At 40.9% G+C, this 13,430-nt stretch overlaps 1 protein-coding gene across 5 annotated transcripts in view; it reads right to left on the bottom strand.

Annotated features, from left to right (window-relative positions):
- The window catches only part of SVIL (supervillin), a 128,017-nt gene that overhangs the window by 99,857 nt on the left and 14,730 nt on the right, over nt 1–13,430 (bottom strand). For all 5 annotated transcript variants that reach the window (XM_015853191.2, XM_015853194.2, XM_015853195.2 and 2 more), the window contains exon 2: nt 2,043–2,111. The gene's annotated coding sequence lies outside the window, so the exon portion shown is untranslated. The remainder of the gene's footprint in view (nt 1–2,042; nt 2,112–13,430) is intronic.

Genomic DNA, 13,430 nt, shown 5'->3' on the forward strand with positions numbered 1-13,430 from the left:
TACAGCAGTAAAACACAAAAATTCAGACAAAGTATTCTTAAAAAAAGGGAAAAAGTTTCCCATCAGAAAGAAATTGTGAAATACTGCCTGGTATTATTGCTCAAACAGCCTACTTCTGCTTACTTTCAGAAAGCACACAGTTAAGAAATGTGTAGTGAATTTGCTTGCACCAAATATTTTCCGAGGAAGTTTTACACAATTACTTATATTCAGAATTGTCAAGATTTGATTCAGTTTTCATGACCATGCATATCTAATCTTTTGGGAGTCATGGTCAAGTTTCACTTTCCTACTGCAAGTCTTTCCAACTGAGTGTACACACTGTCCTCAGACCTCCTTTATTCCAGCCTCTACTCAAACTTCCACTCTTTACAGCATGTTCTCACTGCCTTCAGAAGCTATGGCAAGTTGCAAGAAAAGAGTTCTCCCATAATTTTGGAGTAACATCTAAAACAGCACCCAAAGTACTTCTGAGAAAAAACAGAGACCATCTGTTGTGAGAGAAATAGTGGGACCGCAGCTCTTACTAGCCATTATAGCCAGAATTATACATCAGTACTGTTTTAGAAAGCTTAAGAAATCATGAAAGGATTTTCTACCTATTATTTTGCTGATACGAAACAGTGAGATCCTCCTGATCATCTCCAAGAAACTGTGTCTCTCTACTCACAGTAACTGTAATTCTCAAAGAGCAAGTCTAATCCCATGCTGTACACACACAAACACACACACATTCAAAAAGTTCCTTTTGTTCTTCGTTTGTATGGGGAAATGTTTTCCAGTTTTCTCCAGGAAATACAACCACAGCACGTATGAAAGATCTGGCTGGATTAAACACCACTTCAAGCTTTCAAATAACAGAGAGTTGAAGTGTTTTTAGAATGATACGTATCAATAGCTTTATACTTCCAGAGTGTTTTGCAAACAAAAGCCATTTTCTTTGTTGGTTTTTATCTGAGTTTCAAGAACATCTGTCCTCTATGACAGATAGATTAGGCGCTACAAGTGAAGAGCTCATTTCTCTTCAGTAAAGGGGAAATGACAGATGAAGGTGAAGGAGAAAGATTCTCTCACCCCACAGTTTGTTTTCAAACAGTGACAGCGCAGGGCAAACCATGGGCCTATTTATAATTTTAGCTTTCAATAAAGAATCATTTGCTCAGTATTGAAAAGCATGGATGACTCCAAAGCATAATGCTGAGCACAACTAAAGGAGGCTGGCAACAAAGTACCCTGTTAGACACTTTCATAGAGCAGATCTTTAATACCTTAACACCATATATCGAAATCACACAGCTGCAGCCTGCTCTGTGATGGCTGGAGAACTTGTACCACACCTTACTCATTACAGAATAATCTATTAAGTTATTTAGATTCAAGAAGACAACATAAAGCCATAAAAATCCACATGGCAGGACCAGATTCAAGCACCTTAGTAGCCAAGACCCAAAATGACTGAATTAATTTGTAAAAGTATCACAAAACTGTAGGGGTTGGATGGGACCTCCAGAGATCAAGTCCAAACCCCCTGCTAAAGCAGATTCCCTACAATATACAACATAAAGGGCAGGCTACAGATCTGCAATTAAAATGTTGGATTTGATATAAATACCATTATAATGGTTGAAATCATTTTAACACACAATTGGAAGAGGGAACGACAGGAGATGGAAGAAGGGATCAATCTCAGCTGCCTGCAGCCTATTCACTGAAGTGAAGTTTTGGGAACACCTACTGTCACATTCACACTGAATTATATTTCACCTTAAAGTAGCAGCAGCACTTACTAGGTATTTAGATACCATTTGTCTTTCCTGAAGGTCACAAAGGCTACTCAGGGATCTGAACTGTTACACCACTGCAATTTATTTATGCTATACCTTACACATGTATTAGGAGGCATATGTGGATCCTTCTTTAAGTGTTTGCTACGAACTCTATGAAAAAATTAAAAATTAAAAAACCAATCACCACTAGCACCATGAACAAAAAAGACACATTTTTTGGTTCAGATCAACACACTTTTTTCAGCGCAGACTTACCTTAAATCCCAGTCATCCAGGCCTTACTCTCCAGATAGATCTGCATCACCATGACCAAAGCAGCTCCTCCTACAAGAAATAAACACAAACAAGTGTGGGTAAGAACCCCAAATGTACATCCTGGGGTACAAAAACAACTCTAGAGCTCCTAGGCAGTTGCACAAAAGGCTAAATACAGGAGTGAGAGCAGTTTACCTTGTTACCTAATTCATTCATATGGGCAAGATCATCAGCACAAGCAAAGGCACTTTTCAAAGTTTATCTGCTGACACACTGCAGCTATGTTCATATGGAAAGAGAGGTTTTGCATGCTTACCAGGAACCCTGAGGAACCTGACCCCTCAGTTCAGGTCAGAGCCTTTAACACAAGACACATCCTTGAACCATCAATTTCTCCAGAAACTGAGCTTTTACTTCACCACCTCACAGAAAGCAGCCTGTGTTACATCCTTCAGTAAGGTGAAGCAGCACTGAAAACAACACAAACCTAATCTACCACAAGACTGTTATCCTCACAGTCTTCAATTTTAACATCAACAGATGCAACTGGAACAGCCAGTTCTCCTCCCAGAGCCATGGTGACTGGGATACAGACCTGCAGCCTCTGTCAGAGGAAAGCACAGGCCCAGCCAATGGGCCTGGCCTGCCCGCAGTGCTCACCACAGGGCTTGCCTCCTCGTCCCCACATCTTCAACCACAGCTGCTTGTGTTTGCTTTGATAAATATAAACCATCTCCAGCTCTGCATGTAATGCAAACTGCTATCCTACCCAGTGACTGCTCATGTGGAGATTTGCGTTGATGCAGCATCTGAGTTGGGTTGTTTCAAGCTAGTTGAATTATCCTGGCACTGAACTGTCCTCAAGGATGCCAGTCCTTGAACTCATTTAAAAGCCCACAACAATCAACTGCTCCACACTTGCTACTCTATTTTCTACCACAAAAGTGGCAGTTTCTTCCCAAAGAGAAGAGCCCTCTAACACAAACACCTGACCTCCGTCAGGCAGAACACAGAGTGTTGCCTCCCTTCTTGTAGCAATGGATCAAAAAAGCATATTTTCACTCCTGCGGGGTGAGGCTCAGCTTGTCCACATGTTATTCTTAGCTGGCAAATACACTGCTCAAGTCCTTCACTTTCACAGCCACTTCATTACACTTTCTGTTTTAATCAAATAAAAGGCACAAAATGAAGCCATGATACTCCAAGCAACCAGAGGAACAACTGCTCGGAGCAGTCAGATCACTGTTCTGCATCCACCACAGCTGCTGAGCACGTCAGTCACTAATAACAGCATCTAGAGAAGAGGTCAAAGCAAAAATAATTCACTGAAAAGGCAGAAAGACAGACAAGACAGGGATTTTGCTTGAGTTCAGAAAAATTCTCATTTTCAAAAGCAAACCAAAGCCCCAATATAGGCTACTTCATAGTCCGTAGGAATAGGAAAGGGAGCAATTCAACTTGCTCCAAATGTTATGCAGCTGTTAACGTATTTTAATTAAACTCCCTTTTCACCATCAACTCAAATTTACACTTTTATTTTGGAATAAAGTACTCCAAAATTCCTTGAATATGGCAAACCACATACTATTCCCACTTCCAACTTTCCAAGGAACACTCATTCACTGAAGTGAATGAATTATAGAGGCTTTCCGTCCTTAAACAGAAAAGCCAAGGATCTGAAGTGCAGCCATAAGTTTGGCCATCTACTTCATGGGTTTCTTGGAAGTCACTGTGAGGTGGGAAGAGACAGCATCCATAGTGCACTGAACCTACTGTGTGCTGCCACTGTTCCCATGGCACATTTCCTTCTTTCTTCTGATTTGGAAAATGCTACATTTGTGTACTGAAATGAAACAGAGAAAATGGCAGCACTGCAGTTTTGAAGGTTTGTTACTTCAAAACCTGTCAAAGTCAGTCCTTGCAAAGGGGCCCCAAGTATCTGTTGTGTGGGGATCTTGACAAATTTGTTTGTTGGTTGCTTTTTTTGGTTGGTTGTTTTATGGATATTTGCCTATGTCACTATATTCTATTCATTCTTCTTAGAGACAGAAGTCTTACAAGAAGTTTTGGCACAAATGTATGATGAGACAAACACAAGGCCCAAGAAATACAGAGCAGCTATCAGCGAACATTTGCGATTGCAATTAACGTGTGAGAGCTAGCAATTCGATTTCAACCTTTTAAAGGCTGACCTTGGCTGCAGTTTTTTTGTGCTCTCTTCAGTTTGTCTGAGAAGCGTCTGGCAGGTCATTTGAATCATTTATCTGACAACTCACACATTGTGAGAGCTTAGAACAAAAGCAGGAAAAGGCACTCCAGCTACTAATTTTGCCTTTTAGATGGATTCCGCTTTGTTACATAACAGGTGGCTCCTGGGATCACATAGTATGTTGTAAAAAGGAAGACAAACACCAACATACTATTTGGCTGCTTGATATTATGATTCAGAAAGAGTGGCTGGGGTGTAACTGCTTCCACTCAGCCACAAAAATGCATCATTTTTTGACTGAAAAAACAGTCAAACTTCCAAGTTTTCTAGACAAAGATTGTCCTGGATGTGGAACATCAGTGCATCACTATCTGCAATGATTTATAACTTGAAAGTCAAACCAGGTAAGACTGTCACTTAGTGTGCAGCAGACAGAGCTATAGCTGCTTTGTGAGAGTCTGCACCAACTCTGGGTTGTATGCAGAGAGGCTACACAACAGATTAGCTACTTCTTTAAAGAGTCCTGTAGTTCTGCAGTTCTTACACTTGAAAGTGTTCCACTTAAACAAATTAAGGTAAGAAATATCAGTTGACTATCTGAAGCAGAAGTCAGGAACCCCAGTAAGTTGGGATCGCCCCACAAATGTAGCACCCAAATCTCTGACATTCATTTTAAAATGTATGTTTCATGTGTTAAAGTTGCAACTTTTTCTTTTTCAGCAGGTTCTGTATATTTCTTATAAGAAAGAAATAATTCTAGCAAGTTGAAGAAAGGTGACTTGAATCACTACCTATTTTATGAGCCAAACTCCAGTATTAAGTTTTCTATAATAAAAACGTGACTGAAGTGTTATGTCTAGGAAGGAAATGCATACCTGGCATTGGGAAAGTTTTTGCTGGCCAATTTAGTTTGCTTCAATCATCTCTTTCTCTTGGGTATGATTTCTTTGTGCATTCATTCCTCTGTCTATTTACAGGTATGTAGTGGTGTTTTCTATTTTGCTTTTGAATGCTGGTTAAAAAATCAAGCATTTTTTAAGTAAACATTCAGTTTGCTCCTATCTTCATAAAATTTAGAAGCTCACCAGGGTATGTAGTATGAAAGTGACCTTGAGGGATGATTGTGAGGCCTATCCACAACAACTGTATTTCTGTCAATCTTGCATTGCATTCCAGTCAACAAGACTACAAAAGAGAGCTGTGCCTCAAAATTACTTCATGTGTCCTTTCCAAATAGGAAAGGGAGCCAAACATTAAGTAAAGTCATACAGAACACTGTGAGAACAGCTTTCAAGCATTTAGTGCAGCAAGTCAAAAGAGTTTTGGTTACTACATTGAAAATTTCTTCTCATTTTAAGATGCAGAATGAACTGGTATCCGCATAAAGCCTCTGTAATAGCAAGAACGATGCTGTAAGTCACTGCAGCACAAGTTAATGTTTTGCATGCATAAATCATCTCCAGTCAGCAGAATACTCCTTCAGCTAATTTCTCTTCCATTTGACTTAAGATAGCACTGCTGCAGTTTGTCCATCTGTTTCAGTCCCCCAGCCCTATAACTTTTTCAGAAGCTATCTGCTTTTGCACATTCTAGATGTTAAAAGGGATCGCTTTTCTTAAGTACTGTAAACGACCTGCTAAGGAGCCAACCTCTGCAAGTCTCATGGTAGAATCATGCATGACTCTGCTTCCTTCAACACCCTGAAGTGAAACCATCCACCTGAAAGGTTATCACCTGGCACCCTGGAGAGCTACACAAAGCATAGTAGGTGCAGACACAATTCTCTCACCACATCAGTAATAAGTTTATACAGAACGTGAGATAAAGATGACTCCTAAAACAAGCATTGCATATAGAAATACGTCTGAAACAAAAGTCCTGTTATTGCAACACAGTGTGAATGTTTCACATGCATGCTGGAACAATCGAGTGCGTACATTATCCTTACCACATTAAAGCACTTTTATCGATACGTGCCAAATACTCAAGCAAGGAAAATCAAAAGCAGGAAGCTCAAAAAAGCCCTTTTGCCAAGAAAGTCATAAGACATGTTAGCATGAAGTTTTTTTTTCCCAAAGTAGCAGGCTACGGTTTCTCTTAGAATCTGGTTTCAAATTTGATGAAATAGGATTCTGCAAGAAACTCTACACCACCTCACAAGCTCCCGTCATACACTGACCTCTAGTGTAACAAAGACTCAAGACATCGGGAGTCTTTGCAAAGCCTTAGAAAATATTTTCATGTTATTTTCCCAATACTCTAAAAGGCATTTCCATGCAATAGAGCATACTTTAGTCAAATGGTCCTGCAAAATCACTCTCAATAGGCAAATAAAGGTAAAAAATAGTTATGAAACTTAAGTTCTTCTATGGATACAAAACTACTGCCACATTTACATAATGTACTTTGCATCAAAGCTATATACAGGTACTCTGAATCCCAGCTTAAATTAACTTCCAAATACTCTGGATGTGTAGAATGGTTTTGTAAATTGAGTTTTATAAAGCTTAGTTATAAAGGCATCCAAAAGAGAAACAACTGGCTTGGAAAAACTGTACCCGACAGACACAGACCAGCCCAGGTTCTGCCCTGGAGCATCAGAGGGCTCACAGAAAGGGGCCTGACTGCAGCCAGCACTCCGAACAAGCAGTCTGCTGGAAGTAGAGGGAATTCCCTCAAACAGGATGCACAAACCCCCAGAACTCCTCACACCCAAGGTAGCAGGCCAGGCAGATGAGATAGGGCGAGAAGCTGCCTGGTTTTGACCACTAGCTTTTGAAAAAGATGTTAAGCTAGTATCTAAAGTGCCAACTCAAAACCTAAAAATCCATTGTTTCCATCCAGCTTTGATGATTAAAAGTTTGCAATTGTTATGAGCTGACTACAGTTTTATTATAAAGTCTACCTAGAAGATGTGGAGGAAATTCTAAGACAGTGTTGCTGAGCACAATTAAAATGGAAGCTCAAATTATTTAGGGCTTTAATATCATTACCTAAGCACCAGTCCAGACTACACTCAGTTTGTCTCAAAGTCCCATAAGAGGAGGGAGTCATTCAGAAACAATTTCTGAGTGAAGTGACATTCCCAAAGTGACCAAGTTATGTGTTTAAACCTAAACATGTAATGCTAAGTGCCACTTCTGAAATGCATGCAAGTCGTGATGAAGACAACTGTTGGCATCTACCACATTTGTGTTCCACACAACATGGAGCTTCTTGCTGCCCCAGCAATGAATTCTGTGTTAACAAATTTGCCAGCTACATCCCAAAGCATTCCAGATTCTGCTTTTTGGACTCGCTGTATCCTGCAGTCTAAATTCTGCGGACCTAAGACATAACACCAAATATACAAATCGTAATGAACCATGGAAGCCTTCATGTAATTCACTAAACATTCTAGAAGAGATGGGATTCCTGCCTACTGGTCCAGAACTACAGAAAACAAATCTCACCTATAAGAATTGTTTTTCTTTTTTATGCTGTAGCCCTTCTATAGCCAAAAACTCACACCCTATCTGTATATAGCACTGAGTCAAAATAGCAGCAATCAGGACTTCCAATGATAGTGGTCACTAAGTAAGGTTATTTTATGCTGAATTTCTTATAAGATGATGTTTTAATATGGAAGATACTAGTCTAAGCAACTCAGCCACATTTCACATCTAATTCAAGTGTGCCAACTTGGCCAACTACTTCCTTCACACACATCACTCAGGGAAGGAACAACATTAAGCTAAGCTACCACTCCTGCTCACCAAATACTTCACCATGACTAGGAAAACACAGTGCTGCTCCTCCCTGTCCAAAGGGGGCACAGCTAACACACTGAGTGCATCCAATAATGCGCCGAGAAAAAATTGTGTGGAAAAGTGCAGAATGAATTCTGATGGCTTGGACAACAAACCCCTGCCATTGTATTTGACAGAATGTATTCTTCCAACTATTTTTGTCCCAAATTCTTGTATTTAATTCAATACATGTGGTAGTGGGATTGACTTTTAGAACAGTGGTGTGCATCAGTACGCAGATGTTCCACATTTGTCATGTCACACGAACCTTGTGGCTAACACCCAACCATTACAGGCTAAAAATCCTCCTACATAAAAATCCACACATGATGCATTTGTTCCTAGATGAACGATATATTAGATTGCTGAAGACAGGCTTCTCCAACATTACTTTTTTTCTTTTTCTTTTTCTTTTTTTCTTTTTTTTTTTTTTTTAAGCTAGAACAAGATTTCTTTGGCTTCCATAACTAGCATTAAAATACGTACAGAGACCTTAAGTCAAATGGTACCTTGACAAAATCTGATAGAGTTAGAGAAAGTTCTTCAGACTGAACTGACTGCAGTGTTAAGAAGCACATGCATTTACTACATATGTTCATGTCCAGAACTGTTATCTGGCCAGCCATTTTCTAAGGGAAACATAAAAACACAAGAGAGTAGCAGACAACTTCATAGCCAGCAAGGAGTTCCAAACTCTTCCTTCATGTTTCCTAGATTCTTCCTTCCTAAACAAAACCAATTCCAAACCACATTACCTAATTTCTGCCCTCAGACACTTATGTTTAGCACTGTGTTCATCATAAGGAACACAGCTTGTGGGTGGTATCTGTTAAGACACTTTTATCTTCAGGATTAATGAATAAATGTTAAAATGTTTAAAGCCTTTCACACTATGCCCCACAACATCCTTGTGGAGAAGCTGGTTGCCTATTGTTTGGATGCTCCGCTGGGTAAAACACTGGCTGGATGTCTGGGCCCAAAGAGTTGTGGTCAATGGAGTTAAATGCAGTTGGTGCCTGGTCATGAGCGGTGTAACCCCAGGCTCAGTACTAGGGCAGCTTCTATTTAACATCTTTACTAATGATCTTGATGAGGAGATTGAATGGACCCTCAGTAAGTATGCAGACAACACCAAGTTGGGAGGGAGTGTTGATCTGCCTGAGGGTAGAAAGGCACTACAGAGGGACCTGGGTAGACTGGATTGATGGGCCAAGGTAAATTGCATGAGTTTTGATAGGGCCAATTGTTGGACCCTGCATTTTGGTCACAACAACCCCAAGCAACCCTACAAGCCTGAGGAGGAGTAGCTGGAAAGCTGCGTGATGGAAAGGGACCTTGGTGTGCTGATGGACAGTCAGCTGAATATGAGCCAGCAGTGTGCCCAGGTAGCCAAAAAGACCAATGGCATCCTGGCTTGTATCAGGAATGGCGTGGTGAGCAGGTCTAGGGGAGTCATCCTGCCCCCGTACTCGGCATTGGTGAGGCCTCACCTCGAGTACTATGTTCAGTTTTGGGCATTTCAGTACAGAAAGGACATTGAGGTGACGGAGCAGGTCCAAAGAAGGGTAACAAGGCTTGTGAAGGGCTTGGAGAACATGCCCTATGAGGAGAGAATGAAGGAGTTGGGGTTGTTTAGTCAGGAGAAAAGGAGGCTGAGGGGAGACCTTATTGCTCTCTTCAAATATCTGAAAGGTGCTTACAGCAAGAGCAGGGCTGGTCTCTTCTCACTGGTGACAGGTGACAGGACAAGGAAAAATGGCCTCAAGTTGTGCCACAGTAAGTTTAGGTTGGATATCAGGAAAAACTTCTTTACCGAATGGGTTGATAAGCACTGGAATAGGCTCCTCAGGGAGGTGATTGAGTCACCATCCCTGGATGTGTTTAAAAACCATTTGGATGTGGTGCTCAGGGACATGAATTACTGGTGGGTTGTTAGTTAGGGTAGTATGATTAGGTTGTGGTTGGACTCAATGATGTTTTGGGTCTTTTCCAACCTGAGCAATTCTATGATACAATGTTTTATTAGGCAACTGATGAAGTGCATGCTGCATGAGTTATAAGCAATTGTATGTGGACCCAATTTTTACCACTCCAACAAACAAACCAGTATCTGTGCTATCTTTGGGTAGCAGCCTTTAAACACAAGTAGGCTGTGTTTGACAGATGGCTGTCCATCCAACAGCCACATTTCCAAGGGAAAGTTACCTGTAATTGACCATGCATTCTTCATCAAACACATACAGCTCACAGAAACCTAAATGACCCTCTCCTACATTTGGATTTTGGCATACACTAGACAACATCTCTTAATTCAAACATCAGTACCTGCAATAAATTCAAGTGGGAAAAAAAAAATCTTAAGTCATTTTCTACCAGTTATTGCAAGTGACCAACCGACAGTCCATTATGTCATGGTTTCATTTTCTTACAGGCAGAAGCCTGTGTGACCTTTCAGGAGTCCATAGGGTTCATCAATGGCTCTGCAGAAACCTCAACTTCTGCCAGCTGCCAGATTCCCACTCCCCTTCCTGGCTGCAGGAGCATCCTGTCCCTGCCCCACAACTTGTTTGGCCCTGCAGTGACTCATTTCAGACCAGTGACCACAAAAATAATTCCACTGCATCCTTGCATGTTAAACACATGGATGACTCAGTTCAGGGTCAGAAATGCAGAGCCAACACACAGAAAAAAATCTGGGACATGGGAGTTTCCCCCTGTATTCCAGCTCCCACTTCATCACCTGAAAGGAGTGCTGGTGAGGACGAATAACTAGAGCTTAAAAGGCACTGAGATTCACATCAACTCTGGAATAAAATTTTAGAGGATATCTCTAAGGAAGGGAATTTTTTAGCAGAATGTCCATCTCAGAGAAACCCATGGTCAATGTCATCCAGAGTCGAAGCAAAGACTTCTTGAAATGAAATAAAGTTTTCATAGGATTTCTTGTTGAGGCAGGAGACTCCAGACCAAGCCTGAAGAACAAGAGAGTTGGAGGGGAGCAGGCACAGGATAGACATTCTCTTCAAGTCTATATACTCAATATGACCATCATTTCCTGCTGTTTCTTTTTGTATTTGGCTAGGGGACATCACACAGCACATCTACCCAAACAAGTGCACACTTCAGCTTTATCTTGATTAGGTAAGATTTGACCATAAAAAGGGAAAAGGCAAGACAAGCTCATCAGGATGTTCTCTATATAAAATGTCCTCCAAAGGCAGAATGTCAATTCTCCTCCCTCAACAAAAGGAAGAGGTCCAATCCATTCATAAAGCATCCCAAAGGAAAGCTACAATTTCCTATGATCTCCAGTGTGATGCCTGTTCCTCTGCCAGCCGAATAAATAGTGAAAATCCAACTCAATATTTAAAGGTTAGGGTAGACAGAAGCTGAGAAATGTGGCCTTTAGGAAACAGCTATACCAATAAAGAAATTCAGCACATGCATAATGATGAGTTTCTCTCTTAGACGTTCTTTCTATGGCTGCAACGTATCCCCTTACATACACTTCAAACAATTAAGCAGTAGCCATTAACCCATCTGCAGAGCCTTAAGTAGCCTCCAGAGCTTTTAGTTTCCTTGTTTATTTTATGAAATCACAAAACAAATAAACTAGTCTTATTCACGAGCTAAGCTTTGGAAATTTTACTCACTTAGCTGACTCCATTATTATAGTAGAGACTGCCCAGTCCCGTGGGATTTGCTCAGTTCCGTGCTAGCTGCCTCCGGTATTAAAAAGTTCATGGTGCTCACAGTTTATTTATGGACTTTGCTTCTTACGTTTTGAACTTTGAGACAAATACCTTAATCTGAGATCAGAACAATCTTACTGTATACTCCCTTCTAGCCAAAACAGCCTTGTTAGTTGCAGTCACAAGTACACAGAAGACAACATCCTGAATGTTATTGCCATTCTATTTGCCCTTTTGCATGTATCTGTTCAGAACATATCTTCGTTGTATGGAGGCTATTCAATGAACTAATCAAAACAAAAACAAAACATGTGCAGTTCTTGTTATAAAGGAAAGTTACATGAGTTATGTGTGTTTATCACAACACAACAAACACTTGTGTTGAGATTTTCACATTTTCAGAATGAAGTAGTCTGTCTGTGCTGACAAATTCTGTTTTGAAAACAGGAGCAAATGCCATAAGCGAGAACACCAGTAACGCTGGAAGAGCCATAGTCTGATTAGTTGCATGTTATGTAGCTGCTGGAGGCAAGAAGCTCCCAGCTGTACTGACAACAGAAGCACCTCCTTGCTCACTCAGCTCCTGGGAAAGCAGGGCTGTGATTCTCAGAACATGATTTCTGTGCTCAGCACCTGGAGCCCTTATCATTCCTGGCAAGCAGTTAGCTCTGCTCTCCTCCCACCGCATGCTGGGGAAGGCATCTATCTGAACCAGAGCAAACCTCCCTGTTGCAGCTCTTGAGAAACTGCAGCTCAGTCGTGCCCTGCACAGGAGCGTGCTCTCTTGTTTTTCCCCAACCTCATGCAAATTCATGATGTACATTCTTAGGGCAGACCATCAGTTTTCTAGTTAGCCAGGAATGGACAAATGAATTTTCTGAAACATATACAGAAGTATGACATAAAAATCGAAGTTCAGTTTAGACTTTAATTGAATTTTATACATGGTCTTGCTTCACTTGAAATGCCTGTGAAGTAGGTTATTTTTAGGCTGGAATCAAGCTTTCAAAAACCTGGATGTACTGCAGAAAAGCCATTCCCTTCCAGCTAGGTCACACTCTAGGCTAGATGAAGGGCAAGAACCTCAATGAAAACAAAAACTAACTTTTTGCATAATCTCTGAATTTGATCTAAGTTCAAGGGAGTTTCCCTACCTCAAGGCTAAACACAACAGTGCAATGCAAACAGAAGTATTAAAATTAAGTTTCCAGCAAGCCTAGGAATCAACCACTTCTTTCACCCTGAACTATAAGCAAGATTTTATATGCTATAGAGCACTCACTATATGCATTAGCCAGCCAGCAGACCTGGGACCCAACATACATTACGCAGTTTGATCTCCCCCAGGCACACCTACTCCTTAACCTTCAAGTTGAATTCCTTCCTCATCCTTTCCGTATCAAGTAAATAGACCAAAACAAAACCCAAATGGCAGCTGCACGAACTTTCTCATCCCCAAAGTCCAATTTCAAAGAAGCGAAGCACAGCAACTGCCACATGTTCAAGACAGCACAAGTGTGGATATCCTGGTGACAAAGAAGTCTGAGGCCTTTACAAAGTGCAAGAGTACAGGTTTCACTGATGTGTTCAATGCCTCCAACAGCTTCGTCCAAAAAACACCTGGCAATCAGAAGTTTCCTTTTATGTTTGTAGATTAACAGCCAGCGATTCAAGTTGCACAGTGGTCCATCTCGACCTC

Source organism: Coturnix japonica, chromosome 2 (genome assembly GCF_001577835.2).
Source record: "Coturnix japonica isolate 7356 chromosome 2, Coturnix japonica 2.1, whole genome shotgun sequence".
In the NCBI taxonomy this organism is placed as follows: domain Eukaryota; kingdom Metazoa; phylum Chordata; class Aves; order Galliformes; family Phasianidae; genus Coturnix; species Coturnix japonica.